Source organism: Chrysochloris asiatica, unplaced genomic scaffold (genome assembly GCF_000296735.1).
Source record: "Chrysochloris asiatica unplaced genomic scaffold, ChrAsi1.0 scaffold00055, whole genome shotgun sequence".
In the NCBI taxonomy this organism is placed as follows: domain Eukaryota; kingdom Metazoa; phylum Chordata; class Mammalia; order Afrosoricida; family Chrysochloridae; genus Chrysochloris; species Chrysochloris asiatica.
Window position 1 is genome coordinate 80,512 of NW_006408573.1, and position 18,224 is coordinate 98,735.

General features: G+C 40.4%; 2 pseudogenes; both read left to right on the top strand.

Moving 5' to 3' along the window:
* The first annotated feature begins 3,329 nt into the window (after positions 1–3,329).
* LOC102813814 lies at positions 3,330–3,912 on the top strand (annotated as a pseudogene).
* A 9,391-nt stretch (positions 3,913–13,303) lies between these two features.
* On the top strand, positions 13,304–13,758 carry LOC102837834 (annotated as a pseudogene).
* The last annotated feature ends 4,466 nt before the right edge of the window (positions 13,759–18,224 follow it).

An 18,224-nucleotide genomic window follows, 5' to 3' on the forward strand; every position in this document is an offset into this window, starting at 1 on the left:
TCCGGTAAAGATTTACAGCCTCAGAAACCCTGTACAGGGTCGCTATGAGTCGGAACCGACTCCACGGCACATAACAACAAAAACATGCTTAAGAAAAGAAACTAGAAGTATACAAAAGATGCAAAACTTTCTCCCCTTTGCCTCTAAACCTTACCACAAGGGAGGCCTGATGAACCATAAGGAACTAGGTTCTACCTCACCAGCATATTCAGGATACCTTATTCGGGGTTCCTATGAGTCCACAGCACTTCACAACAACAACCACAATAAGGGAGAGCAGGCTGGCTGCTTATTATAATTTAAATTAGAGGGTGGGGAGCTAGTGTTCCCTGGAGTCTCCAGACTTTAATGAAGGGGTGGGATAGAAAATGGAGAGAGTAGAGGTTGTCATTAGGTGTCATCCAGGAGATTGTAACTCATCGTGACCCTATAAGACAAAAGAGAACTGCTCCATCAGGTTTCCAAGATCCTTATAAGAGCAGATCACCAAGTCTTCCTCCCCTAGAGCTGCTGGTGGATTTGAACTGTCAGCCTTTCTGTTAGCAGATAAACAAGTAACCAGTGAACCACCAGGGGAACTAAACTGAGACTCCAAAAGCATTACCCATCCTCAACTGTGTGAGCAAATCTGATGTTCAGGGTAGAACCAGCAGGAAGCTGAGGAAAGGGTGTAGCTGAGAAAGTGTCCCCAATGGCCAGCCACAGTTACAGACTCTCTCAGAATGACTGACCTCACGGACACATTTTTCCATGTGATTTTCATCATCTGTTAAAACATAAAATTTCATCAACTGTAAATGTCAGTTCTCCCCTTTATTGTTTGCTAATGTCATAAAAATCTGAATTGTTTGCTTTGTTAAAGGGCTTGCCGGGCACTGACTTTTCCTTATTTGTACTTTACCACCCCAAATGTGTGGGGCTTATTTATTTAAAAAAATAATAATAACATCCCTTTTGAAATGGGATTTAAATAACAGAGCAAGGTTTGCCATTATCATAAATGTATAAAGTGCTTTGTGAGTAATAAAATGGATCATGGATTCAGGATAATTCAAACTGAAATGTTATGTTCAGTATCAAGATTAGATTACGTTAATGCAGTTCATTTTAAATGGTTTAAAGGCCATCAGATGCATGTGAAAAGAATCTGTATCATAACTTAGAATAAATAGACTGAGACATTTGTTTATAATGTCAGTGCTAAACAAATCTATTACTACATTTCTGCATGTAGCATTATATTACCACTACTATTAAACAAACAGAGCATGAAGATAAATTATAGCTTTAATTATAAACATTACCTTTGCGTATTTATTAATTTAAAATGGAACAATGTTCAATAACCTTAGGTTATTTATATCCGCTAACATTTTAATTAACTTTGTTGTATTTATGCGACTTGGTAATTGTTGCTACCAGGCACATGGAGCTCCCTGAATAATGGAAGCAATCTAACCTATCCTTACACATATTACCCATTAAATGAGATGGTACCATTGTATCTCCTGCTACAGAGTCAAACTCTGCTGCACAGGATACCTGGGTGAGCAGCCCAAGGCTTCAAATTGTGCCTTTCTCTTGAGAAGCTACCAAAGCTAAGCACCTTAAATTCACATGGAGAGGGGCCAGGAGATATTTGGATTACGAAACAGGTTAGAGAGATTAGAGCTAAAGAACCACACAGAGTTGAGTCTGTGGCCAGAGAATACGGCCCATCCTCAGTAGGGCTACACATAACTACCCCCAGCTAGCTTTGTAAGCTAGAGCTGCTATAACAGAAATGCCACCAATGGGTGGCTTTCAAGATCAGGAGTTTGTTTCCCCACACTTCTGGAGCCTAAAAGATCAAATCGAGTTCTTGGCCATATTGACTTCTTCCTTGTCAGTAGCCCCTGCCTCTTCCCAGTGTCTCTGTTTCCTTGATGATCCTCACATGGCATATACATACCACTATGTGTACCAGCCTCTGTGTCCAGTCTGCAATTTTTATAATTCAGAGGCGATTAGATTTAAAACCCACCTGCTATGGATCAAATTATGGCGCTCCCCAAAAATGTATATTTTGGAGCCCTGGTATTGTACTGTAGGATAAACACTAGACCACATGGTGGATTTGGACCATCACCAGCTGCTTCTTAGAAGCCCTATACAAGTTTGCTATGAGTCAGGCCTGACTCGATGGCACTTAATAACAAAAACATATATATTGTAAATCCTAACCACTAAGCCTGTGGTTATAATCCCATTTGAAACTGGACTGTCTTGGTTATGTTAGTAAGGAAACATTAGTGAAGGGTGTACCCTTAGTCAATCCCTTTTGAGATATAAAATCAAGTGAGCAAAGGAGATATAGGGGAAGGCAGATACCAAAACACATGGAGACCTGCCAAGGACCAGAATGCAGAAGCTAAAGAGAAAACAGCCTTTCCCCAGAGTTGAAGAGCGATAAAGTCTTCCCTGAGAGTCATACCCTGAATTTGGAATTTTAACCTCCTAACTCTGGTAGCGTAGTGGTTATGAATTGGGCTTCAAACCTCACAGTCAGCAGTTCAAAACTACCAGCTGTTCTGTGGGAGAAAGATGAGGCATTCTGTTCCTGTAAAGATTTACAGTCTTGGAAACCCTGTACAGGGTCGCTATGAGTCGGAACCGACTCCACGGCACATAACAACAACAACTATGAGAAAATAAATTTGCTACATCCACCCACTCACAATATTACTTCTACAGTAACACTAGATGACTAAGACATCACTTGGTACCAGGAGTGGGGTGCTGCTCCAACAAATAGCAAAAATGTGGAAACATTTTTAGAATTGAGTAGTAGGTAGAGGCTGGAAGAGTTTTAAGGTACATGATACCAAAAACCTTTAATGGCATTGCATTCATTGTCAAAAAGAACATTTCAAGATCTATCTATAAGTACAATGCTATCTGTGATAGGATAATATCTATACATCTACAAGGAAGACCTATTAATTCCACTATTATACAAATTTACACAGCAACCGTTAAAGTCAGTGATGATGAAAGTAAGTAATTCCACTAACTTCTTCAGTTTTAAATTGATCAAACCTGCAATAAAAAATTATTGATAATTACTGGTGACTGGATTGGAGGAAAATTGGAAACAAAGAGGAAGGATTAATTAGGAAAGAAATATGACCTTTGTGACAGAAATGATTCTGAAGATCGCATGATAGAATTTTGCAAAAGCAATTACTTTCTCATTGAAAATGCCATTTTTCAACAGCTTACGGGGACATTACACATGGACCGTGCCAGATGGAATACATAGATCTCAAATTGACTATATCTGTGGAAAGACAGTGGAAAAGCTCAGTATCAACAGTTAAAACCAGGGCAGGACCAACTGTAGAACAGACATATGTGCCTAGAAAACTGTTGAGCCACAGCAAAAAAAAAAAAAAAAAAACCTTCAGTCAGCATGTCAGAAGACTGTGGTCCAGCATCACTCCTGGGACCATTCTGATTATCCTCACTGGGCGCCATCAAGGCAAGAGAGTGGTTTTCCTGAAGCAGCTGGCCAGTGGTTTGCTCTTTGTGACTGAACCTCTGTCCCTCAATCGAGTTCCTCTGCATAAAACACACCAGAAATTTGTCATTGCCACCTCCACCAAAATTGCTATCGGTGGTGTGAAGATCCCCAAACATCTCACAGATGCTTACTTCAAGAAGAAGAAGCTGCGGAAGCCCAGGCACCAAGAAGACAAGATCTTCCACACTGAGAAAGAGAAATACGAGGTTACAGAGCAGCACAAAGTGGATCAGAAAGCTGTGGACTCACAAATTATGCCAAAAATGAAAGCCATTCCCCAACTCCAAGGTTACCTGCGTGCTTTGTTTGCTTTCACAAATGGAATTTATCCTCACAAATTAGTATTCTAGATTTCTTGCAAAGAAAGAACCTCAATAAATAATTGATAAATTTAAAAAATGCTAATATACAAGTTCAGACTTCAGCTGAATAAAATTAAAACATGTCCACAAGAACAAAAATATGGTCATAAATATATGACACCTAAACTTAGAGAGCATCTCAAGAACAGATTTGATGCATTAGATACTAATGAAAAAGATGAGAAGAGTGTGAGGTGATATCATAAGCAGCAGCATACAGAAAGAAACAAAAAGGTCACCGAAAAGTCAGGAAAAAAAGAAAAGACAAAAATGGATGTGTCAGAACATGTGCAGAAACTTGGTCTTGACCATCGAGAAGCTGAAGTGAATGGAAGAAATGATGAGGTAAAAGAGCTGAAAAGAAATTTCCAAAGAGCAACTCCAGAAGATAAAGTCTAGAATTATAATAAAATGTGCAAAGACCTGAAGTTAGAAAGCCAAAAGGGAAAAACATGTTCAGCATTTCTCAAGTCAAAAGAACTGAAGGACAAATTCAAGTGTTTACTTTCATTATTGATGAATTCTATGGGAAATATTTTGAATGATGCAGAAAGCATCAAAAGTAGATGAAAGGAATGCACAGAATCACTGAAACAAAAAGAAATGATTGATGTTCAACCATTTCAAGAGGTGGCATATGATCAAGATTCGATGATACTGCAGGAAGAAGTCCAAGCTGCACTGAAGGTATTGGTGAATAACAAGACTCCAGGAATTGATGGAATACCGATAGAAATGTTTCAAGAAACTGATGTGGCACGGAAGTTGCTCACTCATCTATGACAAAAAATTGGGTAGACAACTGATTGGAAGAGATGGATATTTGTGTCCATTCCACAGAAATGTTACTCAGCACAATGCAGAAATCATGGAGCAATAGCATTAATAGCAAATGCAGTAATTTTTACGTTAGATAATTCAAAAACAGTTGCAATGTTGTATCAACAGAGAACTTCCAGAAATTCAAGCCAGAGTCAGAAGAGGATGAACAACTAGGAACACCATTGCTGACATCACCTTGATCTTGGCTGAAAGCAAGAACACCAGAAAGATTTTTGTCTGTGTTTTATTGACTATGCAAAGACTTCCAACTTTGTGGACCATGTCAAACTATGGATAAGATTGAGAAGAATGGACATTCCAGAACACTTCATTGTGCTCCTGAGGCAGTTGTTAGAACACAGTAAGAAGATACTGAATGGTTTAAAATCAGGAAAGCTGTGCCCCAGGGTTGTATCTACTCACCATACTTATACAACCTGTATGCTGATCAAATAATCTGAGAAGCTACATTTTGTGACGTTTAATGTGGGATCAGGATTGGAGGAAAACTCATTAACAGCCTGTCATATGCAGATGACACACTATTGCTTGCTGGAAGTGAAGGGAGCTTGAAGGAAACTAGAAGTGAAGATAATTTATGGATGAAGATTAAAGACTACAGCCTTCAGTATGGGTTGTACCTCTCTAAATAAAGAAAACAATAAAAATCTTTACCACTGGAGCAATAAATAACATCATGATAAATGGAGAAAAGATCGAAGTTGGCAAAGACTTCATTTTGCTTGGATCCACCATCAACACTCATGGAAGCAGCAGTCAAGAAATCAAACGACATATTGCATTAGGCAAATCTGCTGCACAAGACCTCTTTAAAGTGTTCAAGAGCAAAGATATCAGGTTAAGGAGTAAGGCACAACTGACCCAAGCCATGGTATTTTCAATAACCCCATATGCATGTGAAAGTTGGACAATGAACAAGGAAGACAACAGAAACACTGATGCATTGGAGTTATGGTTTTGGAGAAGAATTTTTAAAGTACCGTGAACTGACGGAAGAACAAAGAAATTTGTGTTGGAAGAAGTACAGCCACAATACTCCTTAGAAGTCAGGATGGCAAGACTTCACCTCTCATACTTCAGGCATATTATCAGAAGAGACAAGTGCCTGGAGACGGACATCACACTTGGTAATGTAGAGTCGGCAAAAGAGAGGGATGGATTGGCACAGTGGCAGCCGCAATGGGCTGGAAGGTAACAGTGGTAGTGACGATGGTACAGAATCAGCCTTGTTTTGTTCGGTTGTGCATAGGGTTGCTGTGAGTTGGAACTAACTCAGAAGCACCTTACATCAACAGCAACATGGACCACCAGAAGAACAAAGAAATCTGGTTTTGTAGAAGTACAACCAGAATGCTCCTTAGAAGCGACAATGGCAAAACTTTGTCTCTGGTACTTTGTACAGGTTGTCAGGAAGGACCAGTGCCTGGAGAAGGACACCATGCTTGGTAAAGTGCAGGGTCAGAGAAAAAGAGGAAGACCCCCAAGGAGAAGGATTGATACAGTGGCGGCAACAATGGTCTCAAACATAACAATTGTGAGGAAAGGGCAGGACCAGGCAGTGATTTGTTTTCTTGTGGATAGGATCACTGTAAGTTGGAACTGACTGTTGTTGAGGTGATGTACAGTCAGCTCCAACTTACAGTGACCCTGCATGGGTTTTCTGAGGCTAAACTGCTGACCTTGAGGTTTGCAATCCAGTGCTTATCCTACAGAGCCGCCACATTCCCCTAGAATTACCATGCTATTGTTACTGCTAAATGCTATCAAGTCACTTCCAACTCATAGTAATCCTGTATAGGGTTTCCAGGGTGTAGCTGTTGAGTTTGAACTGTCAACCTTGAGGTTCAAATGACCTTGGGGTCCAATGCTAATCCTACAGCACTACACCAAAACCCCAGAATTACCATTGTTTATTGTTATTATTACGTGCCATCAAGTTGGTTCTGACTCATAGAGACCCTGTGTTGAGTTTCCGAGAAGCAGATGGTGGGTTTGAACTGCCTACCTTGTGGTTCAAACTCACCTTGCCGTCCAGTGCTTGTCCTGCAGTGCCACATGACCCAACAATTCCACTCCTAGGCCTATACACAATAGTGTGCCTTGTATTTTTTTTTTTTTTTTTAACATTTTGTTCTATTTATCAAATGACTGTAGGATATGTATGTTGTTGTTATTAATATGTACTGTCAAGTTGGTTACAACTCATAGCAACCCTGTATAGTGTATTCAAGCATCAGGTGGTGGGTTTGAACTGTGAATCTTGTGGTTAAGAGTACAGTGCTTATCCTATAGTGTCACACCAGGACTCCAAGGGATATGTAAATATATATGTGTATGTTGTTGTTATTGTTAAGTGCCTTTGAGTTGCTTCCAACTCAAAGCAACCCTGTATAGGGTTGCCAGGCAGCAGGTGGTGGGTTTGAAGTACCAATCTTGTGGTTAGCAGTCCATTGCTTATCCTACAGTTGTTGTTGTTGTTGTCAAGTGCCATGGAGTCGGTTCCAACTCATAGAGATCCTGTACAGGGTTTCCGAGCTGGAAATCTTTACGAGAGCAGAAAGCCTAATCTTTCTCCAGCGGAACAGCTGATAGCTTTGAACTGCTGACCTTGCGGTTCGCAGCCCGATTCATAACCACTACGCTACCGGAGCTACAGTACCACACTATATATGTATGTGTATGTATTTTTATGTATATGCATTTAATAATGTATATGCATGTGTATAGACAGTGAATCTCGATATAAGGACTATACTGCTAACCACAATTTGGTGGTTCCACTCCACCAGCTGCTCTACAGGAGAAATATGAGGCTTTATGCTTCCATAGATTACAGCGCTGGAAACCCTCTACAGGGTCACTATGAGTCAGATGCAACTTGATAGCACTTAACAACGACAAAAACATATATGTGTCTATTATTTGCTGATCATGGCATTCTGATTGTGGCATTCTGATTGTGCAGAGTACAGTTGCTTCATAGAATTTTCTAGGCTGTGATAGTAGCTTGCACAGGCCTTCCTACCAAGCAGTCTCTAGTAGGTCTGAACTGTCAGCCTTTAGGTTAATAGTTCAGCACATAACCATTTGAACCACTTCAGGATACACAAGGCTGATGCAAAAAGTTAATGGACAATGGAATTAAAAGATAATGCAATGTTTCCAAGAACTTTTTGAAGTTCCCATATACCCACATATACACATTTCATCCCTCTTATCTTACTAATCTGGTACAGAAAGCATCAAGACAAGATGGAAGGAATACACAGAGTCACTGTACCAAAAGGAAATGGTTATTATTCAACTGTTTCAAGAAGTAGCATATGATCAAGAGCCAATGATGCTGAAGGAGGAAGTTCAAGGTGGATTGAAGGAATTGGCAAAGAGCAAGACACCAGGAAATGATGGAATAAAAATGGAAATCTTTCAAGAAAGTGAAGTGACACAGGAGGCATTCACTCATCTCTGCCAAGAAATTTGGAAGACAACTATCTGGCTGACTGATTGGAAGAGATCCATATTTGTGCCCATTCCAAAGAGAGGTGACCCAACGGAATGTGGAAATCATCAATCTCTTTGATATCCCTTGCGAGTAAAGTTTTACTAAAGGTAATACAAAAATGGCTACAATCATACATTGACAGAGAACTTCCAGAGGTTCAATCAGATTCAGAAGAGGCCATGGAACAAGGGATATCATTGCTGATGTCCGATGGATCTTGGCTGCAAGCAAAGAATATCAGAAAGATGTTTACCCATGCTTTATTGACTACACAAAGGCTTTCGATTGTGTGGATCATGACAAGCTATGGACAACATTGCGAAGTATGAGTATTCCAGAAGACTTAATTGTGCTCATGAGGAATCTGTACCTGGACCAAGAGGCAGTTGTTCAAACAGAACATGGGAACAGTGAACGGTTTAAAATTAAGAAAGATGTGCAACAGGGTTGTATTCTTTCACCATACTTATTCAACCTGTATGCAGAGCAATTAATCCGAGAAGCTAGGTTCTATGAAGAAAAACATGGCATCAGGATTGGAGGAAGACTCATTAACAACCTACGATATGGAGATGATACAACCTTCCTTGCTGAAAGTGAAGAGGACTTAAAACATTTACTGATGAAGATCAAAGAGCACAGCCTTCGGTATGGATTACATCTCAAATGTTAAGAAAACAAAAATCCTCACCACTGGACTAATAAACAATATTCTTATCAATGGAGAAAATATTGAAGTTGTCAAGGACTTCATTCTTCTTGGATCAACTATCAACACTCATGGAAGTAGCAGTCAAGAAATCAAACGACGTATTGCATTAGGCAAATCTGCTGCACAAGACCCTTTTAAAGTTTTGAAGAGCAAAGATGTCAGCTTGAGGACTAAGGTACACCTTACCCAAACCATAGTATTTTCAATAACCTCATATGTATGCATAAGCTGGACAGTGAATAAGGAAGACTGTAGAAGAGTTGATGCTTTTGAGTTATGGTGTTGGAGGAGAATATTGAAAGTGCCATGGGCTGCCAAAAGAACCAATAGCTCCGTTTTGGAAGAAGTGCAAACAGAGTGTTCCTTGGAGGCCAAGATGGCCCAACTTCCTCTCTCATACTGCAGACATATTGTCAGGAGGGACCAGTCACTGGAAAGGATATCATGTTTGGTAAGATGGAGGGTCCGATAAAAGGAGGAAGACCCCCAAGGAGATGGATCGGCCAAGTGACAGCATCGATGGACTCAAGTGTGGCAACAGTAGTGAGGTTGGCCCAGGATCAGTCAGTGTTTCGTTCTGCTGTGCATAAGGTCACTATGGGTCAGTACCAACTTCATGGCACCTAACAGCAACAACAGTCTGACTATTCAGGTATCCTCTTTATGAAGGGCCCCCTCACTGCTCATATCTTCTGGATACCAATCTGTTGCTTTATTCTATTAGTGCTCCAGTCATTTTAAAAAACATATTTGTCTTCTAAAATAGATGTGACTTTCTTGATGGAAGGGACTATGTCTCATTCACCTTTGCTGAAAATACTGGCCGATTTGCTGTTGTTGTTAAGTGCCATCGAGTTAGCTCCAACTCATAGCAAACCTGTATAGGCTTTCCAAGGAGTGGCTGGTGAGTTTGAACAACCAACCTTGTGGTTCAAACCAGTTTGTTTTATCTCACAGTGCTACACCAGGACACCTCATAAGGAATGCAGGTTTATTATTGAAAATTTAAGAATGTATGTTGTAGTCTCAGTTCTTTAGAGAAGTAAAATCAATGAAGATTGTTGTTAGGTGCTATCAAGTTGACTCCAACTCATTGTAACCTTAGCACAACAGAACAAGTCACTGCCTGGTTGTGTGTCACTTTCACAACTCTCACAATCATTACTAGGCTTGAGCCCACTGCTGCTACCACTGTGCCAATACATCGCATTAGATGTCTTCCTCTTTTTTGCTGATCCTCCACTTTACCAAATACGATGTCCTTCTCCAGGGATTGTATCCTCCTGATAATATGTCCAAAGTATGAGAGACGAGATGTGCCTATCTTGGCTTCTGATGAGCATTTTGGCTGTACTTCTTCCAACACCGATTTCTCTGTTCTTCTGGCAGTCTATGGTACCATTAAAATTCTTGTCCAATACCATAGCTTGAATGCATCAGTTCTTCTATGTCTTCCGTATCCATTGTTCAACTTTCACATTCTTATGAGGCTACTGAAAATGCCACGGCTTAGGTCAAGTTCTTCTTAGTCCTCAAACTTCTGTCTTTGCTCTTGAACACTTTAAAGAGGTCGTGTGTGGCAGATTTGCCGAAGGCAATACGTCATTTGATGTCTTGACTACTGCTTCTATTAGAGTTGACAGTGAATCCGAGCAAAATGAAATATTTGACAATTACAATCTTTTCTCTATTTATTATATATTGTTGTTGTTGTTGTTGACAAGTGCCTTCAAGTCAGTTCCAACTCATAGCGACCCACATAGGATTTCTGAGAAGCGGCTGGTGGATTTGAAATGCCAACCTTGTGGTTCAAACTGACTTTGTGGTCTAGTGCATTATCCTGCAACACCACACCAGGATTCCATCACATATTAAAGTGAGTTAAATTTTATCTGCACTCTGGCTGTAGAATTTATTTTAATCAACTTTTAGAAAAGACAAATACATTATTTTTTGACACAATCTCATTACTTTTCATTACATTTGTCTATCTGTCAACAAGCTTTCTCATCCCCTTAAAAAGCGTTTTAGGCTGAGCTTCAAGCCACACACACACCATTGTCTTCATTGATTTGTAAGAGGTGAATCTTCATTCTCAAAGGGCTGTTTTCAAGGGACCAAACAGGTGAAACTCAGATGGAGCAAGATCAGAACTATAGGGAGGATGCTTTAATATCTTAGCACAAAGTTTTTGAAGTATGGACAGAGGTGTGCGGACATGCATTGTCATGCAAAATCACAATGCTCTTGGACAGCGGTCCTCTACATTTATCCCCAAATTTAGACTTCAACTCTTCAGTAAGCATCTCACTGTAATAAGCACTACTGACTGTTGAACCTTTTTCCTGATAATGTTCCAATACTGGCCCTTGAGAATTCCAGAAAACTGTAAGCATCAATTTTCCAACTGATGGTGGACTTTTGAACCCTTTGTTAGTTGGCGATTATGTTTCCATTCCATATTCCACTGTTTATTCTCGGGCTTGTAGTGATAACCATGACTCGTCACCAGTAATCATTTTTAAAGAAACTTTTACCTTCCTTCAAGTATCAGTCCAAATGTTGTTTGCAGATTTCCAAAAGCTTTTGTTTATGTTTTGCCATGTGTTGTATCGGTACCCATCTTGCACAAAGTTTTCAAATCCCAAGTCTGTCATGGATTATATCATAGGCAGAGCCATGGCTGATTTGCAAATGGCTTGCCACATAACCCACTGTCACTCATCTATTCAACAGAATCACTTCACATGCACGCTCAATGTTGCCATCAGTTGTACACATGGATGGGCATTTTCATATAACCAGAGGCAGGAGGGAGGGCTTATATCAAGGACATAGCTCACACAGGTGGGTAAGTGCCACATCCCTGGATCAGATGTCAGGCTGGAAGCTTTGGACTCACGTAGCTGCAGGGCTGATGAAGCAAGTTTGGTAGGCCAGGTGGAAGGCAGCCCCAACAGGTAAAAAGACAAACTGCTGACAACTCCCAGGATTGGTAGGTAATAGAGCAAGCCACTGGCTCAAGTCCAAAGAAACAGAGATCAGATTATGAGACAGATGCAAGATCCAGACCTTGCAAAGAGTTTTACTTGAGTGTCTAATATATTGGAAGCAGGTCACACCCTGAAGGAGTCATCATAGAGTTCACTGTAGAGTTAATTACATCAAATTAGATCTCTTCATACATGAATAACTACATCTCAACTGCCAAACCAATGAAAATTCTGGCCAAGTAAAGTTGACAAAAATCATTAATTATTACAATGTGGATTTCAAAACTCTGTGGAAAAACTCCTGCTAACAAAAGGTAGATCACAGTATACATACTCCCTCCCACTCAACAACATATGAGGGGGATTAAAATTTTTTCTGGTAATTTTCCATTACCTTTAATTCAATTTTCCCGTAAACTTTTTGAAGCCTTTTATATCGCCTATAATAATGGATAATCCCTACGTTGTTGTAAAGTGTCGTTGGGTAGATCCTGACTCAAAGCAATCCTGTATATGGCATCCAAGGAGCAGCTGGTGGGTTTGAACTGCTGACCTTCTGCTTCAAAATCCAGTGCTGATACTACAGCACCACACCAGAATGGATGCCATAATTTATTTAACCTAAATGGTCAACACTGAGAGATTGTTTACTTGCAAATCTTCAGTGTTGCAGACATGAGATATACAAAGAAACAGAACACACTATAATAGAAGATTTTAACACACTACTCACAATGATCCAGTAAAGAAATGAAAGATCTGAAAGGCATACATGCAAGGAAAATCTTAAGAATAAATGCTGAAATTTACTCTACAATAATAGAGAATTTTTCTTTCCTTCCAAATATACATGATCATTCACAAAAAATGAGGACATATTTTATTTCCTTTCTGTATTGCAAAGAGAAAACGCCAACAGGTCTTATAAAATTAATGTAGCAATACAAATAACGTTCTCATTTCTCCATACAATAAAACTAGCAATTAATAATACAATAAGAAAAGATGTCATTTTTCTCTGAAATTAAATTTCTACATTTAACAATCTGGGTGAAAGGTGAATTCTGAGGGGGATTCAAAATTTCATAGAAAAATGGAATCAAAAGATAATGGATTTTTCCTTGAACTTTTTGAAGACCCCCTCCTACAAATCCAAATCACAGAATTCTAAAAAAATAAAAGTACTGACAATACTACATGTCAGAATCTCTGCGATATAATCAAAGCTGTCATCAGAGGAAAATTAATAGCCTTAAATATTTATATCAGTAAGTATAAATACATGGAGCCATTACTGCAGGAAAAGGTCCCCAGACCTGAGCAGTCAAGATGTGCGACTTCACCGAGGACCAGACAGCAGAATTGAAGGATGCCTTCCAGCTGTTTGACAGAACAGGTGATGGCAAGATCCTGTACAGTCAGTGTGGGGACATGATGAGGGTTCTGGGCCAGAACCCCATCAATGCCAAGGTGCTCAAAGTCCTGGGGAATCCCAAGAGTGATGACATGAACGTGAAGGTGCTGGATTTTGAGCATTTCCTGCCCATGTTCAGACTATGGCCAAGAACAAGGACCAGAGCACCTATGAGGACTATGTCAAAGGACTTCGGGTGCTTGACAAGGAAGGGAACAGCACTGACATGGGTGCTGAAATCCGACATGTCCTTGTCACATTGGGTGAGAAGATAACAGAGGAAGAAGTAGAGATGCTGGTGGCTGGGCACGAGGACAGTTATGGTTGTATCAACTACGAAGCGCTTGTCTGGATGGTGCTGAATGGCTGAGGGTAGCCTTTCCTGTGTCCCCAGAGCCCTGTGCCTTTCCTGTGGGAGACTGTTATCTAGGCCTGAAGGCCTCCTTGGTTGTCACAGCACCTTTCCCAGATTGTCTCTCTTGGATAATGCTTGCAAGCAGCATTTCACCAAATAAACTTGCTGTCTGTGCTCAAAAAAAAAAGTATAAATACATGAAAATAAATAAGTCCCCACCTCTGAAAAGAAAAACAAACTAAATCAAAAGAAAGCAGAAGAGAGATAAAGAACAAAATTAATGAGTTAAATAGTAGAAAAACAGCTCATTTAATATGTAATTCAAAGTTGTTTTTGGTGTTAAGTGCCTTTGAGTTGGGTCCTACCCAAACTCCTACCCATGAGTTTGAACCACTGGCCTTGTATTTGAAACTGAGCTTATGATCCAGTGCATTAGCCTGTAATGCTGCACCAGTAATTCAGAGCAGTGTTTCTTTTTCAAAAATCAATCAAGGAAAGAGAAACGCCATTAGATAATCAAATCAAGACAACCAGCAATGGGGAGAAAAAATATGCAAAATCAGAAAAGACTATGGGAACTATGAGTGAGTCTTGGACATATTGATTCTGTCATGTATATGGGAGGTCCAGGTAGAAATGTCTAGTAGACAGTGGACAGTCAAGTCTGAAGTACAAAAACTGTGTCCACATGATGGAATGGGTAAGAATACCACCCTTAACTCCCCACCCAGCTCTCAAAGGCAGATTACTCAATAATCAAGGTAAGTACAAACTTACTTGAGCTTATTTACTGATCTGTACATGAAGAGCTTACTTGGGTAATCCGACTCTGCCTACGCTGTGGGTAAACTACCATTTGGGTTAGTTCCTGTTGGGCCTTGGGGTTGTAACCTTTGCTTCCCCTGAAAGCTGTAGGACATTTCCCAGGAACCACCGACCAAAGGCAAGCCTGATAACAAGCAATCTTTTTTCCTAACTGTGGAAGAAAATGTAGGTAAGTTGGAAGAGATGTAAATAGTTCTTAGCTAGCCTTACTTAAGTGCTGGAAAGGAGCCCTGTTGGTATAATGGGTTAAGTGTTGGATTACTAGCTGCCAGTTCATTGGTTGAAGCCCACCAGCCATTCCATAGGAGAAAGATGAGGCTGCCTGCTTCTACAAAGAATTGCAGTCTCTGGAATCAGATCGAGCAGTTCTACTCTGTTCTATATGGTCACTACCAATCATAGTCAATTCAATGGCAGTGGGCAGGGTTAGTGCAAAGCCTTTTCAATGATTTAAAAGCTGCACATGCAGCAAATGAAGGTGATTGTGATGAAGAATTTGTTGCAAGTAGGGGTTGTAGTTTCAATGTTTCAAAGTGAGGGAAAATTTATATAATATCAAAAGGCAAGTGGAGCCTTAGGTGGAATCCTGAGCCCCACCCAGAACCTTCTGAGGTGGGACATTCTCACTTGAAAAGACATGTAGACCAACCTGGAACAGCTAAAGGAACAGAAGAAACTTCTTGGAAGAAAGGCCAACCAGGGGGTGGGGAGCAGAGTGTTTGCTGTTTGGCTGTGACAATATCAAGCAAAATATTTGCCTTGGAGCCATAAAGGCAATGCAAGTCAGTCCATCAGGGTAAAGCCCTTTCTAAGACTGAAATCCAAAGGGAACACACGAATAGTCTTGAATGCTCGCTAGTGAGCGCTCTGGTCACCTTGTGAAGGCAGTGAGGGAAATCCAGTAATGAAGACATGGGCTTCCATAGACACCCAATGACCTTGAGATGAGAAAGAGTAGAAGGCTGGCTTGTTCAAAGTTCAGGGAGATGTGTGAATTCCTGAGCCCAAAGATACTGACCTAGTCACCTATGCAAAGGAGCTCTGGTAGCATAGTGGTTATGAATCATGCTGCAACCCGCAAGGTCAGCAGTTCAAAACTACCAGCTGTTCCACTGGAGAAAGATGAGGCTGTCTGATCCTGTAAAGATTTACAGCCTCGGAAACATTGTACAGGGTCTCTATGAATCAGAACTGACTCCACGGCACATAACAACAACAACATACTACCAGAGTTCCTTATGTAAAAGAGGGGTGACTAAAGTGGGGGAGCAGTTAATCTGACATTTCAGGAACAGAGAACCCTAGGACCATCAAGAGGAAAGAACATGAGAAGAGCAAGGGATCCTAACCAGAAAAGCAACAACAACAGAGATGGTGGCAGAGGTGATGGTGTAGAGAGACAGTAACTGAGGACTAAAGGCTCATGGACTGAGTGATGTGCAGGCAGGAGGCTGGCTTGAAAAACATGCCCTTTAAACATTTAAAGGATGTATACATCAAAAAAAAAAAAAAAGTAATTAAAAGGTAATAGAGGTAAAAACTGTTTAGTGATAGTGCATGTTGTTGTTGTTAAGTGCCGTTGAGTCGGGTCCGACCCATAGCGACCCTGTACTTCCGAGGGTGTAAATCTTTACGGGAGTAGAAAGCCTCATCTTTCTCCCGCGGAGCAGCTGGTAGTTTCGAACCGCTGACCTTAAGGTTCGCAGCCCGATTCGTAACCACTATGCTACCAGAGCTCCCAGTAAAGGATGTATACATCAAAAAAAAAAAAAAAAGTAATAAAAAGGTAATAGAGGTAAAAACTGTTTAGTGATAGTGCATGGAGGGGATTAAAATCACTGCAATGATTGGCTGAATGTAAACCTAATTATCTGACCTGTGAACCTTCACAATAAAAGCATTAAAAAAAAAAAAAGGAAATGGGAGTTGCTGTGTAACTCTAACTTTCATCACAGGGCAACTGCCTGTACTGGGTTCTGTCCAGCTTCACCCAGTGGAAGGTCTTGGTGGAGACTAGAGGGAGAGGTAGTAAAAGAGGGTATGTCTTGTCTCCACCACTGTTTTCACATGGGTCGCTATGAGTAAGAACTGACTCAACACAATTTGTTGTTGTTGTTGTTAAGTGCTGTCAAGTTGGTTCTGATCCATAACGACCCTGTGTAGGGTTTCCAAGGAGCAACTGGTGAGCTTAAACTGCCAACCTTGCAGTTCAAATGGCTTTGCAGTCTGATGCATTAACCCACCACACCAACACAATTAGTAGCAACACCTTATATTTTAGAGTCCCTGGTAGTTCAAACAATTAACATACTTGGTTGCTAACCAAAAGACTTGAAGTTCAAGTTCACCCAGAAGTGTTTCTGAGAAAAAGAACTAGAGAACTACTTTTGAAAAATCAGTCTTTGAAAAGCTGATAGAGCAGTTATACTCTGACATACTTGGAGTCACCGTGAGTCCGAATCTACTGAAAGACAACTGGTTTTCTCTTTTTGAATCTTTGTTTTTGGTGATCTAGGTTCTGGTGGCTCCAGATCCCACCCTATCCCTGGGGCCATGGCTCCACTTCCCTGGGAAGTCCTGGTTCTGGGGCATTGGCACTGCCATCTCCTTCCATTAGTCCTTCAGTTTTCTATTGTTGTTATTTTCTGGGTTGTCTAACTTACCTATTTGCAGCTCTTCCAATCTTTATGAATATACTTACTATTCACTTATTGATTCTCTAGTTATCTTATATTTTGTGTTTACAACAACAACAAAAAAAGTTACCAACTGAGAATTTTGTGCATTAATAACATGTATCTAACAGTGCCCAACAACAAGTTGAGTGTTAAAATTATCAACTGTGATGGTTAAAATTATACGCCAACTTGGCTGGGGCATGATTCGCAGAGGTTTGGCAGAAGTTTGCAGTTATGTAATGATATCATGTTGTAGTTTTGTAATGATGTAATTTTGCAGTTTTGTAATCATGTTCTTTGGCAGTTATGTAATGATGTAGTCAACCTCCATTTTCACATAAAGACCTGGTCTTGGGACCCTAACCACGTTGACAAGAGAGGACTGTTGTTAGGTCCATCAAGTCAGTACCGACTCATAGCGACCCCATGCACAACAGAGTGAAACCCTGCCCAGTGTTACCAACCTCACAATCATTGCTATGCTTGAGCTCATTGCTATTGCCATTGTGCCAATACATCTTGTTAGGCATCTTCTTCTTTTTCACTGACTTCCACTTTACCAAACATGATGTCCTTCTCCAGTCATCCTGATAATATGTCTGGAGTATGAGAAACAAAGTCTGGCCATCCTGGCTTCCAAGGAGCATTCTGGCTGTACTTCTTCCAACACAGATTGGTTTGCTGTTCTTGAAGTTCATGGTACTTTTAATATTATTCTCCAACACCATAATTCAAATGCATCAGTTCTTCTATGGTCTTCCTTATTCACTGTCTAGCTTTCACATGCATATGAGGTTATTACAAATCCCATGGCTTGGGTCAGGCACACCTTAGTGTGCCTGACATCTTTGCTCTTCAACATTTTCAAGAAGTCTTGTGCCTAATGCAATATGTCCTTTTCATTTTTAACTGCAGCTTCCATGAGTGTTGATTACCAATCTGAGCAAAATGAAGTCTTTGACAACTTCAATCTTTTCT